The 13,247-nt window shown below is 46.5% G+C and overlaps 1 pseudogene; it reads right to left on the bottom strand.

The window, feature by feature from the left end:
* Positions 1–11,263: 11,263 nt before the first annotated feature.
* Positions 11,264–11,383, bottom strand: LOC136657828 (5S ribosomal RNA; annotated as a pseudogene).
* Positions 11,384–13,247: the final 1,864 nt, after the last annotated feature.

The raw sequence follows: 13,247 nt of genomic DNA, 5'->3' as shown, positions 1-13,247 counted from the left end.
TCGGAAGTGACACCATCAGATTAGGCTTCAAACCTAAACCATGATCAGCCAAAAAGTTCCATTTCACAGTGCACTTGTGCTGCTACTTCGCATAGTTCAGAATTCAAGCATTCCAGTTCAGAAGTCAAAGCAGATCGCAGGCCCAGATCCTTGTCCAGCCCAACAGCCTTCCCCCCTTTCCAGTGTCCTATATTCTCCCCCATGTAGGGCAAAAAACCATGCCTCTCCCCCACTGGGAGCCGACCCTGCCCGGCACTCTGTACCCTGTATTTTCAACTCTGCTTTTTCAGTGGCGACTGAGTTAAGTGCTACGCGACCCACTTGAAATTGGCTCATGGCGCACCTAGTGGGTCCCGACCCACAGTTTGAGAAATGCTGCCTTAGTTTATATTGCTTATGCTCACACAAGTCAAACTTGTTTTTTATGGGACGCTATAAGCAAAAAGCTTATAGACCAGTGGTTCTCAACCTTTAGGAGCCTGTGGACCACTGAAGCAAACATTGGAATTGTTGGGGACCACATGCAACTCCTCCATCCCCACCACACACACACACACACACACACACACACACACACACACACACACACACACACACACACACACAAAACCAATTCAATTTGGTAGCCCATGGGGGAGCGCTCAGTGAGACACTGGAAATGCCAGCTTCAGAGGGTCCATTGTCTGCCCTCTCTGGCCGTCCATGGGGAAACATCCCACCAAGTGACCAAGTGACTACCAGAAAGGGTGGAGAATGGACCCTCCCACAGGTGGCACTTTAGCAAGTGCTGGACCATCAGAGAGAGAGAGAGAGAGAGAGAGAGAGAGAGAGAGAGAGAGAGAGAGAGAGAGAGAGGACTACCTACAGCCATAGCCAACACTTCAGTGGTCTGTGGGGGAGCGCTCACTTGGTGAGACACTGGAAGTGATCAAAGGTGGTCATCTTTTCTCCTAGACCTCACCGACCACTTCTCAGGGTCTCATGGACCACCTGTGTCCCTGGACCACAGGTTGGGAACTACTGTTATAGACAAACAAGCAGGCAGGCAGCCTGCATGCTACAGGAGATGACTCAGAGAACATTAACAGGAAGCAGTGCAGTGGACCATGGAGATAGGGTTCCCCCTTATCTGTGGTTTCCAGTATCTGACGGGAACAGGAACATAGCCCCTATGGATACTGGGGGATGCATGTAACAGCTAACAGTGTCCATTCTCAGTATAAACTTCTATGTTTTGTTTGTCTAATGCTATTTAATTTTTTTCTAATTATGTTATTGCAGTGTCTTTGTGCATTGGATTTTTCTTTGTGCAAATCAAACATTTTGCACAAATATGTCTTTGTGCATTGATTTTTTTTCTCCTACCCATCTTCCTATTTGGCAAAATACGGTCTGATATGCACATTTGTTTCATTTGTTTAGTTTGAAATTCACTGCTGTTCTTCCCATTCATGTTTTCCTTGCAATGATCGTCTTTACAGCGTAAGTGAATAGCCTCTCCATCTGTTCCGGCAGTTCATTTTCTGGCGTCTCTTCCCCAACATTCTGCTACACATCAAACTGTTTGCTAATTGAGTTTTGCACGTTGTGCGTCTCTTATGTCACTTGGTTTATTTCTAGCCCAGCCGTGTGGGGATTTGAGAAACGGAAGGCAAAGATGGAATACGTTAGCCTTTCTAATTAATACCAAAGCATTGAGATGTGTACATTTGATAATGGTATTTCTCCATTTTTAACAATGTAATTACTAGGGATTCTGTGTTGCTGTTCTTCAGACCCCCAGTTAGAATCACAGGCAGCGATGATGATGGAACTCCTTGCCAGAGGATGTGGTGACAACATCTGGCCTAGATGCCTTCAAAAGGGGATTGGACAAGTTTCTGGAGGAAAAATCCATTACGGGTTACAAGCCATGATGTGTATGTGCAACCTCCTGATTTTAGAAATGGGCTACGTCAGATGCAAGGAAGGGCACCAGGATGCAGGTCTCTTGTTATCTGGTGTGCTTCCTGGGGCATTTGGTGGGCCGCTGTGAGATGTAGGAAGCTGGACCAGATGGGCCTATGGCCTGATCCAGTGGGGCTGTGCTTATGTTCTTGAATTCTTATGCTAATCCTAGCATAATCCTTATGTTTATGTTAATTAATTATGTTAATTACATTACAAGGGAACCAAAATGAATGAATATATTGGTCTTCCTAAATCATGTCTCCCACCATTCTCACATTCAGATCGATAACCTCTTCTCCCAATGGAATGTTGAAATCCATGGCATTCAACGGTACATAATTTTAGGACAGTATCACCTCCGAATACATTCTTGCAGTCAAAAGCTGCTGTTCGATGGGTGCTATTGTGTGCAGTGAGCTCTTGTTCATATGGAAGAAACAGTCAAATTCTGAACACCAAAGTAGATCCTGGGAGCAGTTGCCATGGTGAACCTAAGAAAGCCAGGATCCAAAACTGAGAGGTTTTACCTTTTATAAGCCAACTGTATCTGCAGAGTTTCAGAGTTTCATCATCAGTATTTCTACCTATAGAATCAGAGTTTCTAACTATAGAATGCCTTTCTGGGAAGCCGAGACCCTGGAGTGAGCAGATTGCTGGAAATGTGCTACTGTGAAGGTTCCTTGCTGGGTAACTAAGAACAGTGGTATCACTAGGATTCGCGACACCCAGTGCAAGAGTTCCTTACATCACCCCCCATGATGGACCTCCTCCCATACCAGACCATATAGAATAAATTGCAATATCAAGTTGTTGTCATTTTTGTTCAGACATTAAGTCATGTCTGACACTTCGTGACTCCATGGACCACAGCATGTCAGGCCTCCCTGTCTGCCTCTAACTTTCAGAGTTTGTCCAAATTCATTTTCACTGCCTCTGTGACATTATCTAACCATCTCATCTTCTGCTGTTTCCTTCTCCCATCTTCTGCTATCCCCTACAACAGGAGTGTACAAAGTTTTTGTCAGGAGGGCCACATCTTCTCTCTGACACTGTGTTGGGGGCCAGGGGGGAAAAAAGAATTAATTTACATTTAAAATTTGAATAAATTTACATAAGTTTACATAAATGAATATATTAAAGATGGAACTTATATGACCGAATGAAGGTCTTGCAATAGCTCAAGCCCTATAAAAGGCCTTGCGCAAGGCAAGGCTGGCCTTTCCTTTGCTGCCGCTGCTGCATCACAGATGTGAAACAGCAAGCAGTGGAGGGAGCCCTCATCCCATAGCTCACGTGAGAGGAAACAGTTGCCCTCATGCTGAGAGCAGTTGCATTGGGCCAGTGTGGGCACCAACAAATCTCCAGAGGGCCAGAGGCTCATTGGAGACTGGGGGTTCCCTGAGGGCCGCATTAAGAGGCTTCGAGGGCCGCAAGTGGCCTCAGGGCCGGGGTTTGGGCACCCCTGCCTTACAATATCATACACACAGTCAAAATGCAGTGGTATAACCTGCATTAACTAACTAACTAACTAACTAACTAACTAACTAACTAACTAACTAACTAACTAACTAACTAACTAACTAACTAACTAACTAACTAACTAACTAACTTTCTTTCTTTCTTTCTTTCTTTCTACATCTTGGAACAATCAGTCCCATCAGTCAGTACTGAGTTAAGGATATTAACTTTTTGTTACACAAGGCAATTGTGTTTTCCTTTTCTTCCTATCTGGCTATACAGTTTGATCGTATATTTTGACATGATATTTTGACATGGCTTGTTTCATTGTATCCTGTGCCTTCCCTTCCTTCTTGGGAAGCGCTCAGGGCACCTAACAATATAAAAGGAGAGTAAGTATTTGAGATCTTCCTCTGCCTTCCCCTTTCTCTGCCTCACAGGACTGTTAGAATTAAATGACCTCATGAAGTTGAAGGCTGGAGTAGTTCATCCCCCCATGGGCTAGTTCAGCTGAAGCCATGTAAGTGTCAGATGTCTTCATGTGCTTTCTGTTTTCTATGCCAGAGTTTCTCAATCTGTGGTACTTGTACCACTGCTGGTACTTGAGGTGGTGTCTGGTGGTACACGGGGACTCCCAGATGCCCACAGCCTGGCAGCAAGACCAGCAAACACAATGTGACAAGCAGTGGTAGGAGAATCTGCTCAGCGGCAGAGCTTCAGTGTGTGCTTTTCATGTGCTTGAAGAAACCCTCCCATCCATCCTGTACTTCTGCTTTTCATGTGCTTGAAGAAACCCTCCCATCCATCCTGAACCTCTTATCAGTGTCTGTTGTGTCCCATCCGGCCTTCCAAACCAGAAGTAATCAGCAATGACACCATCGCCAGTTACTTCCTGTAGTCCTTCCAATAGGTGGACCATATAAAGTGGAACGGCAGGGGGCAAACATTGAGAAACACTGATCTACACTCTTTGGATGCACCTGTCCACCTTTTCAAACAGATCTTACCCAACGTTACCTGAATATGCCAGAGATGCCTGCGACATATCTGACCTTGTGCATGTAAAGCAGCATGTGCTCTCCAACTAAGCTATGGTCCCTCCCAAGTAACTGCATGTGAGATTGGGGCATTTATTTGAGATATTAAGATCAGCACATTTTCCAGTGCAGAGAAAGAAGATCTACAGCCAAATCCTAACCAACTTCCCAGCACTGACACAGTCACAGTGCAGCCTCTAGGTAAGGGAACAAACATTCCCTTACCTTTAGGAGGCCTCCATGACTTCCCCCCACACCACCGGATGCAGCGTGCACCCCATTGACATGGCTGAATCAGCACCGTTAGCTCGGATTGAGCTGCTAATCACATACCTTTCTTAATAGGAAATTAATCTGTTTTGCCCAGTTTGGGGCACAGTATATTAGCCTTGACAGGGATAACCGGATGCAGTGATGTAGCTAGAGGGGGTGCAAAGCACTACGTTTTGCAGGACGCCTCATCCCAGAGTGCTCCATCTCCTCTTTGGAGCCATTCTGGATGATGGGAACAAAACAGAAGTGTTGCAGTAAGCAAGCAGCCGAAATCGCACTGTATCTGCGGCCAAGGCCAGGCCACACACTCCCGGGAATGAAGACGACACACGGCAGTTGTCCACCACCAGATGTCCTTTACTATGTACAATATATTTACAGATCCAAGCAGACTTGCAAAGCAAACAGTTCTGATAATACACAAATCACGATCCTCACCGACGTAGCTTTCCGCACAAAATCTACTCTGCATCTCCCACAACGCAGCTTGCTCAGGCTGTAATATATACTGGCGTTAGCCAATCAGGGCGAGCTACTGTCTGGTGATGTGCTGAGTCACCATCGGGTGATACATGGGGTGACACACCAGGTGACAGTATCTGGTGACCTGGTCTTGCATCAGCCACTCCCATGATGCTATGCTTTGCTGTCAGGCCAAGGCATCAGGGCCTTGTTCTATCCAGCCTGCAAATTCCCAGCAGGCCTGGGGCTGATACCAAAACAAGAAGCTTCCACTGCCTGGAATGGTTCCGAAGGGGAGGGGCCGCTTGAATGCTCGGGGGAGGCTCCCTTCAAAATTTATTGCTTTGCGCCCCCTCTTTTTTTATGCCACTGATCAGATGGTAGATGTGCTTTTTCTCCTGTTGCTTGAGAGTTCTTTGAGTTGTTTAAGGAATTGTTTTATCTGAGAGATTGTAGCGGAGATTATAAATTTTACAAAGCCAGCTGTGCTGGTAGAGTTTCAAGCCTGGAGCGGTGCAGAATTATCCCCCCCCCCCCCGGTTAGCTTGAAAGCTTGCCACCGTACTGTAACAGGTGGTCCAATAAAAGTTATCATCAGAGCATTTGGGAAACATTATCTTGTAGCAAAGTACCATCCAGGGCTTGTTCTCCATGCCATCTCTCTGCCTAGGCACTGCCCACCTTTAGGGAACCCATATATCGTCACTCTAATAGAACTTGGAAGAGGAACTGAGGACAGGTGTTCTGCCTGACATATCAGCAAGCTGGATATTTAAATTATTCCTGAGTGCTTGATATTGAAACATAGACTTGAAGAGCTTTATGAAAACATTGCATTCTGAAAACCTTGTTCGGGTGCCCTGTTTTGCCCCAGAGCAATCCAGAAATCTTTCCAAGCTTGCCTTCTAGCTGCCATTCGCAAAGTGTTACCTTGAATCAAGTTTGCTTATGTATTGGGGATCTTTGCTTGCATCTCATCTGCTCAAATATCGAGACTTGAGCACAAAATACCCACACTGTCTATGAAGGGCATATGTGTATACTATTGGTGCTGTTGGCTTTTAAAATATCTGGGAACAGCAATTTGGCCTGGATCAGAACAGCATCATCAGTTTAAAAGATTCGAACATACACGCCAAATATCCATTCACCCTTCATACATGGCAAACGTCTACCTTGTGTCCATTCTTAAATATAGGCATGCTCGGATATCTGTAGGAGTTCCATTCTGGACCCCTCCCCATGGATTTTGTGAATCCACAGATATTGGGAACATCCTTTAAAAAGATAGGGAGAGTAAATAAAAATGCCAAAAATAGCTGTGTTTACATTAGCACAGCCACCACCACCAATTCCACCCCCTCTAGACCTGATCCTCCACCCTACCCTGCTCCAAAACAATGCCGCCCCACCTCAGAACATCCTCCAGTCATCTTCTCCGACTCCCTGTGCCACTCAGCACAAACTTACCCCATCTGGTCATACAGGGTCTGGTTCCAGCCTGGGCAAGCCAGTGCAGATCCCTATGCTGGCCTGTCACTTTGATATTCTGATGAGTGGAGAATTCCATGAAACTGACCTCATTCCATCTTATACCCTTTTCCTCTTTGGCCAAGTCACTAGGAAAAAGTACAACTCTATAAGCGAGCCATGTGGTTAGAGACTCAGGGCGCAATCCTATCCTGAGCTGGAACAGGCAAGCCAGGAGGCCAGAAGTGGTTTAGCCAGAGGCAAGAGGAAACTTTTTCCTTTACGCTGGGTAAGGGCTGTTGCCCCCTATGTGACTCCTCGGACTTGTGCCACCTCTGGAGGTGGCGCAAGTCCAAGGAGAGCAGAGTGGCTTAAAGCTGCTCCGTTCTCCCCAGGAACAGTAGTTGGGATCAGGCATAATTGCCAGATCCCAGCCCCGCCTCCATCTCCCTTCCCGCCTGCCCCAGGGATGCCCACTTCCCACCCTCCCCCTGCCCAGGAATGTCTCCCTATCGCCTCTTCCCTGCCTACCCCATGCAGACCTTTTCCTCTTGCGTCGGCCCAGCCAGGCCGACGCAAGACTCGGCAGGGAGGCCGCCATGGAGGCTGGATTCAGCCTCTGTGTGTCAGCGCATATCCTTGCGCTAACACGGCTTCCTCGTAAGGAGGTGCAGACTTGCCTTATGGTACATTTGCAACCCTCCCGGGCTGGCGCAAAGGACTTGCGTCGGCCCAAGGCACAGTTAGGACTGCGCCCTCAAGCTGCTAGAGCCACAATTCAGTGCTACATTTAGAGCTCTAAGCCAAAGCAGATCACTTTCCTAGCTTAGAAGTCCTTACTACTGAATTATCCAGTAGATGGTGACAGACTATCAATTTATAGTGTCATGCATGGGTTTAGTCTGAGAGTAAAGCTGGAGAAATTGGATTTCAGATTGGATCTAATCCTATTTCCCAAGTGCTTCCTGGGATGCCAGGAAAAGGAGAAGGGAAAAGACTCGGGTCTGTTCTGGTCATAGAACCTCTTGGATGGCCAAACCAGAAGAGAAGAAAAAAAACTGACGCAAAAAGCAGTGAGAAATATAAAACAATTACCACACTTCGAGCCAAATCCTATACCTACTGGCCATTGTCGGTAGGGGTCCTCCACCGGCGCTGACTACCGTAAAGCCGTCAGCACCAGCTGTAAAAGGTGCTGCAACAGCAACGTAACTCAGCCACAAGTGGGAAAGCCTTCTTGCCCATGTCATCTCTTTTCCTGCCACTCAGCAGAGCAGGAAAGTCAGCAGGAGAGGTGGGAGGGAACAGGGAGGGTAGAATGCGGGAGGGGAAAAACAGAGAGGGGAGAGGGAGGGGCAATAGATGGACCAGTGGCATCTATTTAGCTAGTACAGGTCCGGGTAGACACCTCCCACCCCGTGCACTGCATAGGCTTAACCCAGAGGAGACTTTGGCAACTGTCCTCCCACCGAATGCAGAAGTCGCCATTGTACACCGCTGCGTCTGCAGGGGTGGGGAACAGATTAAGACTGGGCTCTTGTTGCATTAAGAAAAGACAGTTTACTTCTACCTGTCTCCACAGAAGAACACAGATTATTTTGACGGTAGGAAGGAAGTAATAGATCACAGTATTGACAGAATCTGCCTTCAAAAATTCTGAGGACAGCTTTTAGTGCAATGTAAGTGATATCCTACACGTCTGTCATTCAACAATAAACCAACATTGTTGAAGTGTCATTTATTCAGGAAGAGCAGAGAATCTAAGTGAACGTGCATCCCCTACTATAGCGTGTTAAATGGGAAGCATTAACAAAATCTTCTTTTTTGGTGACATTTCTATCATAAAATGTAGCTAAGTACACATAAGTTATTCTCATCCATTACTTCGGGGGGGGGACACATGCATTTGCTTGGTTTCTTCACTGTAAATCAGGAACAGGTTACAATTCTTGTACTTTTCTCAAAGCATCAGCTATGAGGTGCACCACTCAAAATGAGGAGATATCTACTTTGCTTAACTGGAGGGTGATATCAATGGGAGAATAGTCAGCTACTGAATAACCTATTGATTTGAAAGAACTTGAAAGGCACCAGTCCCTTTGCCTAAGGCTGTAGCTTGGTGGAAAAGCATTTGCCTTGGGAAATCCCTGGTATCTCCAGGGAGGGCAGAGAAAAATTCCTGTCCAAAAGTCTGGAGAACTGTGACCAGTAAGTGACAACAATCATTAGTGTACTGAATACAGGAGATTGACTCGGTTTAAGGCACTTTTATATATTCTTTCAAATGAACTAAAAAAACACGAAAAAAAACAGGACTGGGGGTGGAGAGACTCATTCCCTCTGAAGTTATGCTACTGGGAGGAAAGAAACAAAAAGGGTTTCTAGCACAGTGGTTCCTAAGTTTTTTTTTTTCCACTTGTGTACCCCTTGGCAGCCCATTTCCATAAATTGTACCCCTCATATTAGCAAAATGTTTGTAATTAATATAGCTGTTATTTCAAATTTATGTTTTCAACTACTGATCCATATCTGATAATACACAGTCTGAGGATCAAAAACTAGCAATTGGTGGGGCTTTCACAGCCAGCTAGCTGCCTTCCTTCCTGCCTTGCCCAGTCCTACAGGGCATCCTAACACAGACCTGCCCTTTTTTCACCATTATTCAATTCTTTTTCCATAAAGATCCTGGCAAGTACATGTACCCCAGGTTGGGAACCACTGTTCTAGCAGGAAGGTGTGGTTTGAAGGTTGAGCTTTCACCTTGTCTGTAGCCAAAAAGGTCTGAACCAATGTGCTGAAGCAACCTGCTGAAGCTGAAGCAACTTGGGTCTCCCCATGGATGGGTGACTGGAAGCCGCTGGCGAGAGCAAAGGAATGTGGAGGAGTTTGGAGGAGTCAGCAAGCAAGAAATGGATATCCTGAGAACCAACTTGAGACATATTTTGCAAGTGCCCATAGAAACTTGGATGATGACAATGAAGGGAACCATCTGGATCAGGGGTGTCCAAAGTTTTTGGCAGGAGGGCCACATCATCTCTCCGACACTGTGTCAGGGGCCGGGGGGAAAAAGAATTAATTTACATTTAAAATTTGAATAAATTTGCCTAAGTTTACATAAATGAATATATTAAAGATGAACTTATATGACTTGCAATAGCTCAAGGCCTATAAAAGGCCTTGCACAAAGCAAGGCTGGCCTTTCCTTTGCTGCCACTGCTGCATCACAGACATGAAACAGCAAGCAGTGGAGGGAGCCCTCATCCCACAGCTCACGTGAGAGGTCAAACTGTCGCCCTCATGCTGAGAGCAGTTGTGTCGGGCCAGTGTAGGCTCCAACAAATCTCTGGAGGGCCAGAGGCTCATTGGAGACTTGGGGCTCCCTGAGGGCCGCATTGAGAGGCCTCGAGGGCCGCAAGTGGCCCCCAGGCCGGGGTTTGGGCACCCCTGATCTGGATAAACAGATAGCTCTATGAATTTCTCTCCTGTAAAAACCCCATTTGAAAAAAGGGAGGTATATTATCAGCAAGCCTATGAGAACCGTCTTGAGTCTACGACCCTCACGTCAATGAGTCTACAAGCTTCAAGTCTATGAGTCTAACAGAAAGGCAGTATATAAATACCGTAATAAATAAATTAGTAATTGCACAGAAGCTGTCACTCCTCTGCAGACATTGTGCCAATTTGCCCCACCATCGGAGAATGGCTTAGGGTTAGTTTGAGCTGGTTATGGGGCAGAACCAACATTATAGCAAGCAACTCTGCCTGGCTATCTTCAGTTTAGTGGGAGACATGGCACCTACCCACCCTCTATTCACAATGAGGCCTGGTCACTACAGAGCTGAGTAGGAATTTTTGGCTCTTTGGCTAGGTTGGCCAAGAGACAAGGGAATGTCTTGCCTAGTCTATATTGCAAAGTGGTTGGATTGTGACGACATATCATGTTTGGTCACACATGGCAGAGGCAGTATGGATCTGGTAGGAGGAATTAAAGATTGGGGACCACTCTAAACAGAGTGCACTTCAAGATTTACCATCATACCACTGACTGCACCCCCAGCACATCGTTGCATTTTAAAGGACTCTTTACACAGCAAGATAGCTGAATGAGGGTAGATATCGTTTTTTTTTACCTTAGCTAGGTATACAGAATATTTCAGCTTCACTCCTGACATCTGCAGTGTCACGGAAAGCTTATTGGAGTAGAATCATGGTCCAGTAATTTGTGGCTGCCTTGTACGTTATTTACAGGCTGTCTACTTTGGGCATGGGACCACAGCTATTTAGGTGGCCATGGGAGTCAAGTTCTTCTGTATGGAGAAGTCCAATATTAAATATGATTTAATACCTGCTATGAGACAGCAGATTAACATTATGGAATTTTTTTTGTCTCCATTTAATTCATGCTTTACATTCCTCCCATACTTTAGTACAGAAATTGACTTTTTTCAAATAAATCCCAAAGCTCGGGAGTTGGTTTATTAGAAGGTCTATCACAGGGTCTAATGCACCTTCATCTAGAAAACCAGTACATACAATAGGTCAGTGTTTCCCAAACGGTGGGTCGTGACTCAATTGTTGGTTGGCAACCTTCAGTCTCAAAAGACTATGGTATAAGCCTACAGCACCCGGTATTCCCAAGTGGTCTCCCATCCAAGTACTAACCAGGCCTGACCCTGCTTAGCTTCCAAGATCAGATGAGATTGGGCATGTGCAGGGTAACAGTTGCTGCTGACTCAATTGTTGGTGGGACGTGAAGCTGACAAGCTGATAGCTGACAAAGAAAGCGAAACCATGGAAAGTGAAACGGATAGCCCAATCATAACCCACGCTGGAACAGGCTGGCAAGCTGGCCTGCCGTGTATCCAGTGGGGGGGTTGGGGCTGTCTCAGCCCAGGGCAAGAGGAATCGATTCCCCTTGCCCTAGGTAAAGCAGCAGAAGCCCCAATGGGTCTACTCAGATCTGCACCACCTAAAGCATTGGCGCAGATTCAAGCAGCCTGGCACTGCTCCCTGTGCTGGGTTGCCCATGTGCCAGCCTGCCACCCATTCTCCCCTGCCCCGTTCCTTGGTATGCAGACAGAGGGAGGAATGGTGGAGGGCCCGGGAGGGGGTTGGGAGTGGTGGAGGCCTCCTCCACGGAATCCTATCCCCCGTGATAGGTTCAGAAATCCAACATGGGGCTTCTTGCGTCTGCGTCAGCAAAACTGGCAAGGACTCAAGAAGCCCCATTGAGCAGACTGGGGCTTTATTCAGGTTAAGGGGATGCATGTCCCCTTCCCCTGATGGGACATCTAGTCTGCCCACTTCCAGCACAGGATGCAAGAGAAGTCGTTTGAACCCTCTCTTCCTGTGCTGGGTAGGATTGTGCCGTGAGTCAATTCTTTAGGAGAAAGTGCCAGCTCTGTCCTCTTGCGCTGTCAAAAAATGAGAATGGCGTCTAGATAACATCAATTTAAATGTGACTGCACTTAATATATGCCATCAACCAAAGACAGCTGGAGATAAATCTATGCCTGAACCAATCTGTCCAGAAGCATTTTTAAAGTATTCTGAAGTATGAATAAATGGGACTGTGACTGATGGGTAGGGCCTGCAAATATTTGCTTCGGCTACTGGTTGAACAGAATTCACCAGGAACAGTGTGGGCCACTTCACACATTTATGGCCCAGTCCTTCCTACTCAAACCACTGTCGTTGCACCTCTCCCACTGGTGCTGACTGCCTTAAAGTAGCACCAGCCGTAAAAGGCACTTTGGCAGCTACTCAACATGCCCCTGGGGATACTGGCCAGAGCTGTCCATTGATCCAGGTAAGCTGGCAGGAGAGCAAAATGAGATGGCGATGGAAGTGAGGGATGGGTGGAATAGGGTAGGGGTATATGGGTCCAGGAAGGGGTGGGTCTGGCTGCGGCTGAACCCTAACACCCTTCCTGGACCCAATCCTGCAGCATGGGTCCATACAGACCTGTGCCGGCTATTTAGCTAGACCCCTTGTGCTGCAGAGGTTTAACCAGGGAAGACTTCTGCAACTATCCCCCCCCCAGGCAGGATGCAGCGGTAGCCATTTTGGCACCACTGCATCGGTGCGGAGGACAGACAATAAGACTGGGCTGTTAACGTTTAACAAGATGTAATTCTTCCTTTGTCTAGAAAACCAGCTCATTTGGACCTCTACCCCTAGGAAATGCCTGGGAAGTTGAGGAAATGTCACGCGTAGAGACATTCCCTCCCTTCCTGAGCGTATACTATTGTGATTGAGATTATCTGGATCTTATCTTGTGCAGTGTCTTTAGGAAAAAATGTCATTCGTTCCAGAAGAGCACTTGTTGCATAATATGATCACTCCCCACACCCCACACTCCCCACTCTTCCCCCAAGTGATAGGAAATCCCAGAGATGGCAATTACAGGCACTCTTTCCTTGTGAGGAGTGAGTGTGGGACATCTCCAGCATGTTTGTGATGTCTATTTACAAAACACACAGGCTTTTCTTTATTATGTATAATAAAGTCCCTAGTGGTTTCTCTTAAAAGATCAATAGAAGTCTTCATGAACACACTTAAGAGAACAAAACAACCATCAATACAAAGCAGAAGGAG

The sequence above is a fragment of the Tiliqua scincoides genome, chromosome 7 (genome assembly GCF_035046505.1).
Source record: "Tiliqua scincoides isolate rTilSci1 chromosome 7, rTilSci1.hap2, whole genome shotgun sequence".
NCBI classification, from domain to species: domain Eukaryota; kingdom Metazoa; phylum Chordata; class Lepidosauria; order Squamata; family Scincidae; genus Tiliqua; species Tiliqua scincoides.
The sequence above is the reverse complement of the archived record's forward strand: the minus strand, read 5'-3'. Positions and strand labels throughout refer to the sequence as shown.